The sequence below is a fragment of the Thermobia domestica genome, chromosome 7, assembly GCF_964235325.1.
Source record: "Thermobia domestica chromosome 7, izTheDome1.hap1.1, whole genome shotgun sequence".
In the NCBI taxonomy this organism is placed as follows: domain Eukaryota; kingdom Metazoa; phylum Arthropoda; class Insecta; order Zygentoma; family Lepismatidae; genus Thermobia; species Thermobia domestica.
The window spans coordinates 274,889,981-274,904,012 of NC_137460.1; the positions used below are offsets into that span (position 1 = coordinate 274,889,981).

A 14,032-nucleotide genomic window follows, 5' to 3' on the forward strand; every position below is an offset into this window, starting at 1 on the left:
TGGTTTGGGTTCTCAGCATTACTGCCTTAGACTATCCAAAATTCTAGCATAATTATGAGTTGACACTTCATATTTCAATGAAGTAAATGATCCTCACTTAAACTCGCTTCATGTAGCGATTATTTGGCGGTTGAAATGTAGATACATATCACTGCTTTTACAGATGGTCATAAAATTTGAGATTTTTACGAGGGACGTCCAGGAAGTAAAGAACGATTGCACATTGTGCGCGGCGCCGACCTCCCACCACTGCGATGCGATCGCGTGCAAAGTAGTTATCTCCTTCCTTCACCTCAGTATGAGCCGAGTCTCAATGCTGTGCGGTCACGCTACTTGGTTTTGCAGCAATTCAAAAGTGAGGCACCAATCGAAAATTCCGCCAAATGTGAAGTACGGAGTATCATTCATTTTCTGAACGCGCAAAAAGTTAAGCTTATCGAAATGTATAGGCAGATAAAAAATGTTTATGGTGATAGTGCACTGAGCTAGTCATCAATGAGGAACTGGTGCATTATGTTTAATTAAGGAAGAACCAGCGTGCATGATGAAGATCGGAGTGAAAAGCCATCATTTGTTACGGAAGAACTGAAGGAAAAAGTCGAAGAAAAATTTAGGAAAACCGACGTTTCACTTTGAGCACGTTACACGAATCTTTTCCACAAATTTCACGATCGCTCCTACATGAAGTAATGACAGTGCATCTTGGTTACTAGAAAATGTGTGCTCGGTAGGTGCCAAAGACTTTGACTGATGCCCGTAAGAGGAATCGAGTGAGAGCAGCCCTTGAATTTGTGACCCGATATGACAACTTCTTGACCGCATCGTTACGGAAAATGGAACTCGGATTTCATACGAGACTGTAGAAAACAGGCGTCAGTCAATGGAGTGGCATCACTCAAATTCACCCTTAAAACCCAAGAAGGCAAAACCAAATTTGAACATCCGGAAAGTCATGTCAGCGGTTTTCTTGGACCGAAAGGGTTTAATCCACGTCGAGTTCATGTCAAGAGGAGCAACTATAAACTCAGAAGCCTATCGTGAAACTTCCCAACGACTCGACACACCAAGAGACGTGGAATGCTGTCGACAAAAATGTTGTTAATCCATGACAATGCCCGGCCTCATGCATCAGCACGAACATAGCAGAAACTTCAACGTCTAAAGTGGAAAATCTTCGTTCATCCTGCTTAAAACCCTGACGTGGCACCAAGTGATTTTCACTTACACCCGAAATTTAAGGAATTTTTGGGTGGAAAACAGTTCACAAACGATGAAGCACTCAAGCAAACAGTGACAACTTGGCTCAAATCTTTGGCGGCAGATAAGTATAACATCGGCATGAAAAACTGATCCCACGTTATAACAAGTGTCTTGATAACTATGGCGATTATATAGAAAACTAGAGTAAGGTCCTGTGGCTTTGTAAATAAAGTTTTGTGCTGATATATTTTGTTTTTGTTTAACCATAAAATAAAACGTTATTTACTTTCTCGATGACCCTCGTACATATGATGGACATACAGGATGTTCGAGCTAAACTTGACTGTTGCTGGTGAAAGACAACAAGGAAGATCTATGACAAAACGAAATACATTGCAAACATGGAAAGGTGATATAAAGATGGAACAATAAAAAGAGCAGTCACTTAAGAAGGCCAAACTCAGCGTTCTGGAATCTGACATATATATATGTGTCCAGTCTCCAGTGGCGAAACCTCAAAGGTCGCCCGATTTCTGGTGATCAGCTAGGTCTTAGTGTTACAGGCAGAGCTGTTGGTTATTTGTCAACCACGGCCCAGACAATAATCCATAGGATTGAAATCAGGAAAGCCAGAGAGCCACGCGTTGGGACTAGTGAAGTTGAAGTTCGATGACAATCACTTCTGAGTCTTTCCAGTGGTATGACAGAGAACTGAATCTTGGTGTCACACGTAGTCTTCCAGCAACCACCCTCTCCACCTAAGGCTTGGCCATGGTGTTCAACAACTCCACAAAGCCATTCAAATTGAGCCTGCGTGCTTGTGGAAAGACGTGTAGTGGCATTACATCACCCTTACAGGAGAGACATCTAAACACCGTGCATGACCACGAGGAATGGTAAGCAGGCCATCTGGTCTGGGAGATGTGTATCTGATCCTAACAGTTTTTTTCTCCCTTTTTTTCATTCATTCATCAGAGAAGAACCACAATGGGATGTTCACCTTCCTTAAAGAGTTTCTTTCCCTTGGTCAGGCGGTTTGTTCGAGCCTTTTCTGGCATGAGTTAACCTTCATGTCTCCAGGAGGTCCATATTCACAGCCAGCTTCATGGGTGATGCTGCTACACCTATTTCCCGTGCTAAGAGGTCTCATTCTATTCCCTTAGTCTTCCGTCAATCTGTCCTACAATGGTTGGTGAATCCTGTTATTCGCCGTGTAACGTAGGTTCCTGTCACCACGCCATGGCGCGTCCTCAAATTACGGATCGAGAAGGCCTCTAGATATAGAGGTTAACTGCGAATATACTGAATAAGCAGTCGCGGACAGCCGACTAGGAGTGCTCCTCCAGCTTGGGGGTTTGGGTAAGGCTAACAACCTCATCCTGGAAAAAAAAAAAAAAAAGCATTTGTTCAGAAATATTCGCAAAAGCCCCGGACAAGGACTGGTAACTTGGCACGACCTCAGCAAAAGAAAATGAACTTGAAATTTGGAACATGGAATATTAGAAGTCTTTATAGGGCAGGCGCGTTAAAATCCGTAACGAGGGAGTTAGAAAAATACAGGATGGACCTAGTAGGAGTTCACGAAGTTAGGTGGGAAATAAGTGGATCTGTGAATTCCGGAAATTTTACGTTCTTTTACGGGGAAGGAAATAAAATCACCAGTCAGGGACAGGGTTTTTCGTTCACAAACGAATATTACCAGGAGTTAAACGGGTTGAATTTGTTACTGGCAGACCTTCTTTTATTACTCTTAAGGGACAGTGGTGTGATATTGTTGTTTTAAATGTACATGCCCCAACAGAAGATAAGGATGACGATATAAAAGACAGTTTTTACGAAGAAGTGGAATGGATATTTGACCAACTTCCGCGATACCATTTGAAAATTCTATTAGGGGATTTCAATGCGAAGGTAGGACGAGAGGATATTTTCAAACCGATTATAGGGAACGAAAGTCTGCATAAGGAAAGTAATGACAACGGTGTTAGACTCGTGAACTTTGCAACATCCAAAAACCTAATCGTGAAGAGTACAAAATTCACATATCGCGACGTTCATAAATACACTTGGACATCACAAGACGGAAAAACACACAATCAAATTGATGACGTTTTAGTAGATAGAAGAATGCAATCTAGCATAATTGATGTCCGGTCGTTTAGAGGGGCTGATTGTGACACTGATCACTACCTGGTAGCAGCGATAATACGAGAGAGATTATCGTTGAATAAAGGTAATATTCATTGTCTGAAAACGGAGAGATACAATTTAAAGAAATTAGAAGAGAGCCAGGCAAGAGAGGAATACCAGATTGAAGTTTCGAATAGATTCTCGGCTTTAGAAGATTCGGAGTGCAGTAGTGTTGAGGATACCTGGATTGAAATTGGAGATAGCATTAAAATTTCAGCAAAAGAAAAATTGGGACACGCAGAAATATGTAGGAACAAAACATGGTTCGACCAGGAATGCATTAAACTAACAGAGAAGAGAAAACAGGCAAAATTACACTGTCTACAAAATCCGAATGAAATAACTACACAAAATTTCGCAGATATCAGGCGGGAAACTTCCAAAACTTCTAAAACAAAGAAATGCGATTTTTTGAAAGCTAAAATTAAGGAAATTGAAGATAATAGTAAAAATAAAAACATCCGGGACATGTATGAGGGGATCAGCGAATTTAAGAAAGGCTATCAACCTCGTGCTTATATATTAAAGAAATCTGACGGTACAGTTCTCACTGATACGGATAACGTCTTAAATAGATGGAAAGATTACTTTGACGATTTGCTTAACAAGCAACCAAAAAGTAGTTTGCGTGGAGAAAAGAAGATACACGCCGCAGAACCCAACCGAATAGAAGTAGAAACCGCTATAAAGAAATTAAAGAAACACAAATCTCTGAGAGTACATGAAATTCCGGCTAAGTTAATTTTAGCTGGAGGCGAAAAATTGTGGAACAAGATACACAAACTCATCCTTCTTATCTGGAACAAGGAAGAATTGCCACAAGAGTGGAAAGAATCAATCATTGTTCCAATTCACAAGAAAGGCGACAAAACTGACTGTAATAATTATCGAGACATTTCTCTTTTGTCAACATCCTATAAAATCCTTTCAAATATTCTATTAGCAAGATTGACCCTATACGCAGATGAAATTATTGGAGATTATCAGTGCGGATTTAGACGAAATCGATCAACTATCGACCAAATATTTACCATTCGCCAAATACTCAAAAAACGTGGGAATACAATACCCCGGTACATCAACTATTTATTGATTTTAGAAAGGCGTACGACTCGGTTAGGAGAGAAACATTATACAACGTTCTTACAGAACTTGCAATACCGAGAAAGCTAATTAGATTAATTAAGATATGTTTAAATGAATCCCAAAATAAAGTCCGGGTAGGAAAATTTTTATCCACGAGCATTCGTGTCGAAAATGGCCTGAAACAAGGAGATGCGTTGTCTCCATTATTATTTAACTTTGTTCTGGAATACGCTATAAGGAAAATCAGAGATAGAAACCAGGGCCTAGAGTTGAACAGTATTCACTAGGATATGGCATATGCTGATGATGTAAATTTAATAGGGGATGACAGGAGAACAATAGAAAGAAATACAGATATTTTATTAAAGGCTTGCAGGGACATGGGTTTAGACGTAATGCAGAGAAAACTAAATACATGGAAGTGCGTCGGGACCGTAATACAGCAAATTATGGATGCGTTAAAATATTAAACAATACTTTTGATAAACTGGATAGTTTCAAATATCTAGGATCAGTATTAACAGAGGAAAATCATATTCACGAAGAAATTAAATGTCGACTAAAAGCAGGAAATTCGTGTTACTATTCGGTTTAAAATTCTTGTCGTCGCGAATTCTGTCGAGGAATCTGAAGGTTAAAATATACAAAACGATAATCATGCCTGTTGTTCTGTATAGTTGCGAAACATGGTCGCTTAGTCTGAGGCAAGAACATAGACCGACAGTATTTGAGAACAAGATCCTGAGACGAATATTTGGACCAAGTGGAACTGGAATGGGGATTGGCGGAAACTTCATAACGAGGAAGTACATAATTTATACGGTTTACCCAACATTGTTAGGGTCGTCAAGTCTAGGAGGCTTAGGTGGGCGGGTCATGTAGCTAGAATGGAAGAAAGTAGAAACGCTTTCAAAGTCTTGACTGGAAGACCAATCGGAAAACGATCTAGGCGCAGATGGGAGGACAATATTAACATGGATCTCGCAGAGATAGGAATACAAAGTAGAAACTGGATGCAATTAGCTAAGGATAGAAGTCAGTGGAGAGCTTTTGTGAACGCGACATTGGACCCTTGGGTTCCATAGGCCATAGAGTTAATAATTTTGTTATTTGGCGGTAATCGGAACGTCATTGTGTTTTCCTACAGCCACAGCTTCGTAGTCTCCGTTGTATATCAGCATTTCACGTCGTATCGTTTATACGGTGTTCATATAGCATTGAGCAGCAGTCTGTATTGCAAAATTTGGATGCTCGGCACGGATCATCATAATGCAGGCATGAATTCGTATTCTAATATTCCAGTGGGTTCTACTTGTTCATTGCAGTTCTATTTGAGATCACTAATGTATCTGTAATGACAGGGTAAAAACATATTTACGCTGTAGCAAATACATCCCGGTGCTACACATTTAAGTTCAGCATGCAGTGTGTCAAATTTAGACCTCGTAGAACTGAACCCAATAATAATAATAATAAAAATAAAAAAAAATAAATAAAAAATAGTGTCCTGAGTTTTGGTCGCGAAAAACGGTAGCTTACGCGGGGCTTTAAGCTATCTTCTGTGTTCACTAATTAATTTCGTAATATTGCACCATGTTACTTAAGTGTATGTACCTCTTACGTGTAATTTTTAATGAAATATTTAGGAAATGAAATATTTGATGACATATAAAGGAAACAAATATGGAATTTACATGCTTTTTAATACTATGTCCAGAGATTATATTCTGTTAACAGAAAAGATACACTTACGACGTTCGTTGTTAAGTTTTACATTGAGCACCTTATGTAGGAGGAATGGTAATTTGTGTTCTTAATTTTGAATAGGAGTAAAAATGGTCCAAGGATGTGTCTCCGAGATCGCACTGTGTTACCAAATAGGACAAGTGGAAACGAAGATAGTGCTTGTGACTCATCTGTGACGGCAATCAGTGAACAAACTGGAAAATCCCGAAATGTTGAGGATTCAGAAGTCAAGGTGGGCAACGAAGGTAATACAAAAAAGTATGCAAAAGAAAATGTTCCGTTTAATGCAAGTAAGATGAAATGGATATGCAAGATCTGTGGAGATGCTTTTGCCAGTGAACATTGGCTGAAGCAGCATATAAACCAACATGCATCCGTTGGCACTTACGTATGTCAAAAATGTACAGAGATTTTCATAACCGTTGAACATTATAGGATACATATTAAAGCGCATAAAGATACGAATAAAATGTGTTTACAATGCGGGATGTGCTTTACCCAAGATCCTGTATATAGGTCTCATTTGAAATTGAATTATGATGATGATACGCATACGTGTAATGAGTGCAATAAAATTTTCAAACCCAATTGTCAGCTGGTTGCTCACAAACTAATTCATGAAACAGATAGTTTACCTCTTCCTTGTGTAGAATGCAACAGGAGATTTGTGTCAAAACGTGGTCTGGAACTTCATCTAATATTGAGACATTCTAAACATAAGTTATTTCTTTGTACTCAGTGTGATAAAACGATTGTAAATCCCGTTGACTACAACAATCACATGCTACAGCATGACTCTCAAAGTGAATTGAAGTGTGTTTGGTGTTCGTCGTCCTTCAGAAATTTTACCAGCTTAAGAAGTCACATTTTCACACATTCTGAAGCGTTTATGTTAGTGTGTATGGACTGTGATAAGATCTACCGATTTGTGAGTAAATTTAACGAACATAGGCTCATTCATAAAAGGGCTAAATTGTACTTTAAGTGTAATTACTGTTTAATGACTTGCGGAGACTTTGACATGTTTATTGCTCATATGACTACCCAACACAAGTCCAACAATAAATACACGTGTACATTCTGTGAGAAACAGTTTCCAAGTCGAGAACGCTTAGACCACCACTTGAATTCCCATGTATCCGAAAAGGACTCCACAGTTTGTGTTTTATGCAGTGAAGTACAACGAACGAAATCTTGTCTGAGAAAGCATTATTTAAAACACCACTCAGCGTTTAAGCCTTATGCTTGTAACGAATGTGACAAGGTATTTCAAGACACGAAAAAGCTGGAACGTCATGTAATGGGTCATATAGAACCATTTCCGTGTCCCGCATGTGAGAGCATTTTCTTTACTAAATTCGCACGAAGTAAACACATACAGGAAATGCATGTTTACAGCGAGCGCTATGTGAAATCGTCAGGCGACGAAACAGGCAAACAGAAAAGCTACCCTTGTATAAAATGTCAGCGTGAATTCATAGGATTAGAGGATCTAATGAAACACGTGTATTCGCGTACTGGTGAATGCTGCGTAGTTGATGATGATTCTGAATCAAAATACTCCGAAGCCAGTGTCACATCAAGCACTACAGGAACACCATGCTCTAGAAATTCAGGTAATGTGCTGAAAGAAAACTCATGCCGTAATTGTTCAAGTAAATTTTCACCTAAAATTCAGATGAAACATGACACGGTAATTCATTCTTGTAGCTTGGAAAGCCTTTCTGAAAAGGAAAATACGACAGATGTCCTCATTTCCGGGAATGACTCGGCTAATAAATGTACAGATCAGTTTACGCGGAAATGTGGATTGATACATCAGAAACTTGTTCCGCAAAATGACGTAGACCTTAGGCTTGAAGACAGAGATATTGGTGAGAGCTTAGAAATAGGCAGTGATATCTGTCTTAAGAATTCTTCCCCGAAAAACCGACGAAGTGTAACCTCGCAGGCAGTAAATGAAAATATAACTTCAGTGCCATGTCTTAAAGACATAGACTTGGTAACGGAGGTTCAGAGTAATGACTGTAGTGTTGTAAATGGTATACAAATGCCGCAAGATACAAAGCCAATCCTAGATCCTTTCTCAGTGCTTATAGAGGAAATGTTGTCTTTGAGAACAAACAGCACGCTCTCCGCTAACTTAGCAATAAAAACAGAAGAAAATAGCTATTCAGAATCATCATACAACACCTCGATTGAATCTATTAGTGAACCTTATGGCTCACATCAATTTCCATGTTACACATATCCCAGTGATGCCCAACGCATATCAGGGACTCCACCGTCTTTAATACATCGTAATGAATTCAATCACGATACAGCTTCTAATTGTGAATCTGACATTCGTCCTGTAGAGATGTGTACAGCTACAAATGTTGAAGCTTCCAGTGATAGCTATGAAGAATGCGGTGAAGTAGAGTCATTAGATCCTCGTTACGAGTCTGCCCATCAGCAACAATACTCAGAAAGACCAATTTTAACGAAGTGTTCGGAAAATCACAGTGAATTTTCTATTAGCACAGATAGTAAATTCTTTCCAACAGCAAGAGTTATAGATGATAATGAAATGGAATGTAGTGTAACAGACAGTTCTGATTTGGTCGAAGAAAAACAGATGCTTTACTGTACGAATGAAATTGAACAAAATGTAATAGCTGAGGAAACACAAGAGATCTATTGTGGAAATGCTGACATAGGTGCCACAGATAAATACAGTTCATACGACGTACCGGGAAATTCCCTTAATTCAGATAGTTATACGAAAGAATTGAACAAAATCTTGAACTTCGAACCTGACATCGATTCTGTGCAAGTCCATGAAGCTAAAAGTATTAAAACGTCTGTTACCAGCTATGAAGATGCTTTGCCACCAAGAGATGGAGAATACGATGAAGCAGACTCAGCAGATTGTCACTACGAGTCCCTGTGTCATCAAGAAACTTCGAGAGATCAGATATTACAGAATCCTGCATATCATCATGGATTACCTACACCTGGGGAGTCAGAATTAATACCAGAAGTATCCATAGATGATTTTTGTGAAGAAAAAGAAGCCACCTTTTGTGAAGATACCGCAGTCATTGACTTAGCTAAAAGTTCATATGATACGCCTGTGAAATTTTCCAAATCGCAGACACTTAATGATAATAGTCAAGTATTCAACAGAGCCTCCAATTCTGAACCAGATATCAATGAAGATAGAACTAGTAAAACCTCCTACGATAACTCTAAAGATACTAAATTGTCGTCAAATGTCAGAGAAAATGAAGAAGCAGAATCGTCATGTGCTCATAACAAATCTGTGTGTCAACAAAAATTTGCAGAAGAACAAATATTAACAGGTTGTACAGAAAACCACTATGGATCATCTATATTGGAGGAGTCGTCCACAGATGAGGTTTCCAAAGTGAAAGACACTACAAGTAGATATAATACTGAAGTGAACGATTGTAATTTATATGAAGAAAAACAAACAACCTTTTGTAAAGATAGCGAAATTGATGACTCTGATAAAAATTCAGATGATATGCTAGAAAATTTTTCGAAATCGAAGATACTTAGTAGTAAGAATAATCAGAATAACTACGTATTTAACGGAATTTCCAGTTCTGAGCCAGATATCAGTGTTGTACAAGTCGATAAAGCTAAGACCTCGATCTCTGATAATAATCGTGAATATGCTGATTTATCATCGAATAATACAGAAATCGAAAACACAGAATCGTCGTCGTCATCTACTCGTTACGAACCTATGCTTGAACAAGAATATTCACAACAAATTTCAGTTGAACGTACAGAGAAAAGTCCTAAAGGGTCTACGGTCAAGGAACCAAAATTTATTGCAGAAAGATCCGTAAATGATATGTGTGAAATGAAAGCTAATACTATGATAAACAGTCCTAGTTTATCTGAACAAAATCACATAACTTGTTCCGAAGATATTGAAATTTGTGTTTCAGCAAACAAACATAATATATGTGATATGTCTATAAAGTGTTCAGATTTGCAGAAGAGTAATCAAGAGTTCGAGAGAACTTCCAGTTTTGGGTCAGATGTTAATTGTGCAGAGGAGTTGAAAACTGCAGCTGTTGGAACAAGTTCTGATACATACGAAAACCCTAAACTGCTATCAAATGATGAAGACAATGAAGTATTAAAATCATCAGCTACTGGACATGAATCTGTGTGTCAGCTAGGGAGTTCGCAACAACTAAGCTCAGAAAAATGTACGGACATTTCTTACAAGGCACCTACTAAGGAGGGACCAAAATTAAATCCCAAAGAAGTTACAGAAAATGCTAATGAAACGGAAAGAACTATCCTTCAAGAAAATAAGGTGATTAACAGTTGTGAAGTTGAACAAGTATTCTGGTACGGAGATACAGAAAGAAGAGATATAGATAAGTGTAATTCGTCTGATGTACCCGAAAATTCTCCCAGTTCACCAATACTTAACATTGATCAACAGAATGACAACAGAGGTTCCAAATTTGAGTCAGAATCTAACGATCTTGTACAGAATTCTGAGGAATCGAGTTCGGTTTGTGAACTTACACAGTATAGCAATATATCTTTCGAGAATAATGCACAACCCAACAAAGTTTCCGAATCACTGGCAAATGATGAATTGACCAATTCGTTGAATGATGATGCTTCGAAAAACCCTTCTTTAATAGGCGAACATGTAATGAATGATTCTGTTAAATCATCCCCGTGCAGAGAAAAAAATGATTCAATTCAAAATATTGACATCGTACAAGAGCATTTGCAGAAGAGGATTGAAGCTGACATTGACAATTGTAATAATAAAAGGAATAGAAGTGATGTACAAAGAACAGATACAAAGAGCAGAACTGCATATGCAGGTTGTTCGTGTCGTCTTTGTGGAGAAAAGTTGCTTTCTGATCACGAACGAAACGGTGATGCAACACCCGGCAGTGATATGTGCGAAACTTGTAGAGCAGAGTTAGCTTTGAAAGGAACACCCAGGAAGCATTTGTCACCACTATCTCAATCTACTGTAACCGCAGGTGATAATGCAAAGGATGCTAGTACTAAAGACTCGGAACTAGAACCCGTGACTATGAACAAAATCCCAGGAAATGAAGACCTGTCTGATTCTGATAAATCCAATCGAATGTCTTCTTCTAAAAATATAACAGCAGATAAACATTTATCTTGTGCTAATTGTAACAGAGAGTTTCGGAATGAAAGAAACAAAAATAAGCATATTATACATTGTTCACCTAAGAGTACAGGACAACAGTCTGTACCAGAAGCTAAACCATTAACTGTTGAAAGTGATGCTACGTGTAATAAATCAACAACAGAGACAGAAGCTCGAAATAATGAAATAAAATCAAAAGTGTCTCCTTTGAAAACATTTGGTTGCTGTAAGTGTGACAAGAAATTCTGCTGGAAAACACTGTTAGATGAGCATGTGTTGGTATTTCATGCAGGCGACAATGAAAATGGAAACTGTGCTCAAGAAGGCGGTAGACGTATGTCCATTCGACCTCGTAAGCGGAAGATATTGGATGATGGCTTTGTAGCTGATGTTTCTAAGAAAATAAAGATCGTTTTCCCATTTTGTGTTCGCCGAAACAGGAGAAAACATCCGTACGCTATTAGTGGACGCGTTGTATCCTCTAGATCTCGACTACTCAGAGCTGTTGTTTAGCATTCACTAACACAAGTGCATTTTAATTAGTACCTGACCATATTACTACCGTCATTTTATGTATGTGTATTTTAAAAGAATGAACGAACTTGATATTTTAGTATTTCTATATTAAAAATGCATTAGATCATGTTGCAAAATTTAAGCTAATATAGAATCAAAATAGCATGTAATCTTGTTATTACCAGATGTGCCTTTGACTTCAGTTTACTCTCCTCGTACTTACAGTCAGCAACAAACTATCCTTCTAACTATAAAATTCTTTTCTAACTCCGTCCTTTTATGTGACTTCCATGATACTTTATTTTGGAAGAGAATTGTGGTGCTAGATGAGATTCAGAAGTAATACACTCAACTATTACTGTTGACTGTTGACAGAGAGAGTAACTTGAGAGCAGAAAATAAATACCGTATTGTATATTTTTAAGTTACTTATAACTTCACCATTGTTACAGCGTTATATAAAAGTTCCTAATAACACACTCACATGTATATATATATATGTTAATTGTTAGATTGTTTATTAAAGCCATTGTGTTACGTCAGTAGATTTTAAGTGCTTAGAATAGTGTATTAATACAACCTGAAGAAATTCCATACGAAATGTTCCTTGCCAGTATTGTATTTCACACTATTTGGTGAGAAATACGAAAGTTTATACTGGGCCATGTGTTCATTATTATGTGAGACGTTCTGAGTAATAGAGTGAGTTCCACCATCAGGTCTTTGAATTATTATTACAGAAAGTGAAATGTGACAGCAAACACACTTGCATGTAGGTAAATTGCTTGGAGTTCGTCCTTCTTTCCAGAAATAATAATAGTAATAACTGATTAAACGAGCGTACTGTTGAGTTCGCCCTCCTTTAAAGAAAGTTTAAAATGCATTTTTCGTAAAACAAAAGTCTTCGTTAAGGTTTGTATTTTCTATCCGGAACATCACATGTATTCGCTTAATTATTTTAGTAACGTCTTTTATTGATAATGTATGAATAAAAAATAAAATAAAAATAAGAAGAAAGAAAAAAAATCGTATAAATATTGTTTAAGGCTCATTGTACAGTCGGTTGCAAAATTTCATACTTATCTCAATGAGTTATAAAAATGCTGAAATCTACAGATGCAAATGAAATTGTAAGCTACGTTCCATCAAGAGGCTGTTGTGAGATATTAAAGGGAAACAGGAATAAGGCCGGTTTAACGACAGTAAATTCCAAATAAACAAAATGCACCAAAACTTGTTAATGTGAAATGTTTTAGCCGTTGATGCGTTAAAATTTCAACATTTTGCTTATGTCTTTGTATCAACTTTTATTTTTTATTTATTTTCCTTGTTATTTTATTATTTTCCTTAATTGATATGTTATTAACACGTTGTAAAATCTGTTTACAGAACCTGTATTTATCGAGAAATGAAATTCTAAGAATTATCCTCACTATTTCGTAGTACGCAAATCTTATCTGCGCGAGTTCCTAAATCGGAATCATTGTATGTCAGAGGAAATAATTTTGTCTCACGTTTTCCATATTTTGACAGCTGTAATTAACTGTCAATTAGGAAAAAGAAAATAGAAAGGAAAGAAACAGTTCTGAGGTTTTAAAAGCTTGGCATTTTCACATTAGAGAAAGTCAAAATTTACTGACTATAGAAGATCAAAATGTAATATTTGTCAACGTGGCTGCAACAAAACAGTCTAGGAAGGTTGTAGAAAGAAAGAAAGAAAAATTATCGTTTTAGCTGTAGTGAACATGAGTCACGAAAATTGTTGTTGGTTTTGGTTCGGTAATCCCTATATTTTTTCCGTAAGCTCTAAACTAGTTGCTATTTTCTCAGGGCCACATTCTTCTTCAGAAGTTTGTCAATTAATGACAATAAAAAAAAAATCATACGTTAAAACATCTAGAAGACCTGTTTTAAAAGAAATTATTTGCTGTACAATGGCAGTTATGCATCGCATTGTGCGAACTAATTATTATACTAGTTAATATATCGTCTTTTTTGAGCCTTCAGAACATAGCCTTCCTCTGCTAACGCCAAGAGTGTATAACATTTGTTTTCAAATTAGAACGAAAGAAAAATAATGCTCTTCCGCGGTTCTTTTGAACGAAATAATTCTGTAGAAGAGTA

The 14,032-nt window shown here is 37.4% G+C and overlaps 1 protein-coding gene across 6 annotated transcripts in view; it reads left to right on the plus strand.

Annotated features, from left to right (window-relative positions):
- The window catches only part of LOC145690936 (uncharacterized), a 124,389-nt gene that overhangs the window by 50,398 nt on the left and 59,959 nt on the right, over positions 1–14,032 (plus strand). The window lies entirely within an intron of this gene.